Consider the following 3,824-nt stretch of genomic DNA (forward strand, 5'->3'; position numbering starts at 1 on the left):
TATATATATATATAAATATACATCAAGATCGAGAAGATATAATATCAAGAGTGGTTATTGGAGAGGAAATCGAAAAAAATCGGAATGACCTTGAAGCGGGAAGCTTATGGAGGTGGATATCATATTTCTTTTGTCGGTTTATAACGCGTCCTCCATCAACAAGCCATCTCGTGGAAAGTTTGACTATTTGATCACTTGAATCTCACTGTTAGAGCTGAGCTGAGCTAAGATGAAGAAGTAAATCGCCCGTAATTGCACTTCATGATTGACCGAAAGAGTGGAAATGTACAATTAACCAAGAAAATGAATCTTGGGAGAAGCAAATCATTTTCACTGTACATACCCGCTCACTCCTAACTTTTTATTAAATGATCAATAACGACGCTGGCTACAACCAAACGCTGTGCTACTGAGGGAAAAGAAGGAATGTTAGTCCGATACTCGTTGTTTCTAGAGACCGCGGGTACCACTGTATCTCCACGAGCATCACGGGATAGCAGATTTGTTAGCCCTCCCTAAGTAATAAGTAATAAAAATATAAAATATCTCCAAGGAACGATCTCACCAGTATTCCTTTTCTCCTGCTCGCACTGCTGTCAGCAACGCAAGATGAAACACGACCACTGAAAGAATAAAATAAAAACACTCGCGAATGGGTCCGCTACAGACCAACCCTAGACCTTCAGTCTGAATGACACGATCGACTTGTAAACTTTCACACATTCCATAGAAATCCGACAACACCGACAATGACAGGCAGACGGCGCTCCGATCGGTTAACAGGTTAACATCGTTGAATTTTGGGGAAGTAAATTCTCAGTTTTGTCCGCTTTAGCATCTTTAGTTTCGCGGATCAATATTGTTCAATAAATAGCACTCTCACTACTAAACACACACTTGCCACACCTGCACTATCACTCAAAATAACTATTTAAACAAAAATTTTAACTATACGTATCAAACAACACATTGAAATTATACTTTTTTGAGAACAGCATCAGGGCACAGCATCACACTCCCAGTGGCTTCTCTCTTTTTACTTGAATCTCACTGTTGGAAGGAGATTTTCTGAATCACAGTGCCACCCAACCCCTTTTGACTCCATCATACAGCGGTATGTTGAATTTAGATTGATAATAAAATTTGAAGCTGCAGTTCGTGCTCGCATCTCATCCGACACAGTCGAAAATTGCTTACGGTCGAGATGACAGAAACAAAGACAATACAGTGTAGTGAACAATAGAGTGTACGAAAAGGGGTTTTTTTGATTCACAGTAAATAAAAATAGTCAGTATTATTTTTTCGTATCACATATTTATTGTAGATATTATAATGAATTTTGAAACGAATGATTTTTGATAAGATAAATTTTGGTTTCACATAGAGTTTAAAAATGTCTTCATCGTTATCAGTATAACTGTCTGATAACCGGAATCAACATTTCAACAAAGTTAGGCTCGTATTAATGCTACTTTGTGTTCCTTAAACAGGTTTGAACTTCAAAGGGCTGTCACTTACGGTTCCGGTGATATAATGGTATAAGTGACAAAAACGTCAAAACTGATTACCGCTCAGTTTTCTCGGATATGGATTATCCGATATTAATAATTTTAGGCTCGTTAGGTGAGTTTATTTCATCGATCGCATCGAAATTCCATGTTTCGTGATGTATTTGAAATTTACTTAGTGATACCGTCGTAATGGAGAAATACCATCAATAAAAGCAGCTAATAATATTAACCTACATGCTGCAATGAATAATGATTATAATGATAAGAAAAACATGTCCAATCACAAAGTGCTTGAAGCTTGAATATCATACATAGAAGTAACAGAAGTGCAGGATTTGCTACACCAATTCAAACGCTGCGCCAAATGCTGCGGTCTTGTTACTTCTATAATAATCAAATTCTAGTCAAATAGCGTTTTATTAAGTTTAACCTAATTAGTGCATGAACAAACCATGAAACCGGTATTTTTCCCTGATACTGCTGAAGGAGCATTCCGAAAAGTTACAAATTGACAATTTTCCCCAATTTGAGCATCCTCAAGCATATGATCTGACGAAAAACATTGATGTACATGCTCTTTTAATATTCCTTATCACCCATCACTAAACTTCCCAAAGGTACAAAATTGGCAGTTTTTCTATGATTTTTAAAGTCTCATTGATACGCGTCATGCATAGTTAAAAATTCCTGTAGGACCTCTCATCGTAATCAACGATTTTAGAAGTAAAACAATCGGCACTCATGTCTAATTCTGCTCATGTGTGATTTTCTTCCACAATGCTCAAAGCTGATCGAAAATCAAAGTCCTGGCATTACCTTCCTTTCGTGGAATTTAGCCTTTCTGTTTCAACAGACTTCGCAGCCGATTCATAGCGTACAAAATCATTGCATGGCTAGAGCTACGATCCTACTGACACTAAGAATCCTACCAGGTTGAGGCTCGAACATACTACAACTGGCTTGTGAGACCAGAGTCCTATGCAGTGACCCTCCAACCCGGGCTATCGTCCAGTGATTTGATTTTACAGCAATCGGGGAAATAGTAGCTCAAAATCACTACCGATTATGTGTGACGGAAGATCGATGTGATTCAAATATCACTGATCAACTGATCTTAAAAGGGTTAGTTCAGTAGTGATCTTTATTGGTAAAGATCACAAGCGATCATCTTCGCTAGTGATTATGATTTTATGATTTTTTGATTATGATTTTTTCTGACCTGATTCAAGAGTATCTTCGAAGTTAACAGTTTCACTGTCTGTTAAGTTCAAGAATTCAACTGCAGGATCTTTTACATAATTTTCTAATTAGATAAAAAAATGATGCCCTAACTATTCGTAGATTCTCAGCAAAACGTTCTGTCAAATAAGTAAAAAAATCAAACTCGTAATTTTTTTTTGAATAAATTACTGATTCTGTTTATTCATTCGACATAAAAGGTAATTTGAAATGTATGTGTGAGACCAGTTTTGAAGATTTATAACCTTTTTGTGTGGAATTATATGCCAGTTTTTCTGATCCGAAGAGTTGATGAACCATGAGGTGAAAAGCCTCATAATTCAGAAATTGCGAAATCGGAAGTTGAATCTGAATAAAATTCAATTCATAATAGCTTTGTTTTGAATCTAAAAAAAATCTGCGGCCCAATACTCAATATTCAAGTTAACATGAATGAAACATTAATTTCCAAAGCTTTTTATCAAAAAATCTCTGCGTGATTTTAAAAAGTGATTGAGCGTTATATGAACGGCTGATAAGTGCAACTTATCGTTGAAACCCCCTTTAATTAGTTTTGAATACGAAAACAGAATTAATACTTTGTATGCCAAAATCGGACTTGAACTTTCCAGAGCAGAAAACGTTTAGAGCCTTTTTTAGTGCAAGAACCGGGCAAAAAGCTTTGAATAGGATAACCGGATAAAAACCTAGCCGGTACTTTCAGAACAAATGTGTTGATTTTTACATGGAAATTTTTTACGATTTTTGAATACGGGATATTGAGGACGAACCTTTCATTTTAATCTAATTGTATAGAAATCAGATATTTTTATTTTGATCTTATTCGATAATATATTTCTATTAAAATGTTTTTCGGAATCATAATTCATTAAAGTGAATTATTGTTATTATTATTATTACATTGTTATTTTAATTCATCTCGGATTTAACCATTAATTGTCATTCACCGGGTGGTTAAAGTGTAAAAAATTACTTCAACCAACGATATTATAAGATTTAAAAAGTAGTTTAAAATAACTCAAATTACTAACGTGATTACTCTTTCTTTATTCTAGATCATAAATTGATGTAGGG

The sequence above is a fragment of the Malaya genurostris genome, chromosome 3, assembly GCF_030247185.1.
Source record: "Malaya genurostris strain Urasoe2022 chromosome 3, Malgen_1.1, whole genome shotgun sequence".
In the NCBI taxonomy this organism is placed as follows: Eukaryota; Metazoa; Arthropoda; class Insecta; order Diptera; family Culicidae; genus Malaya; species Malaya genurostris.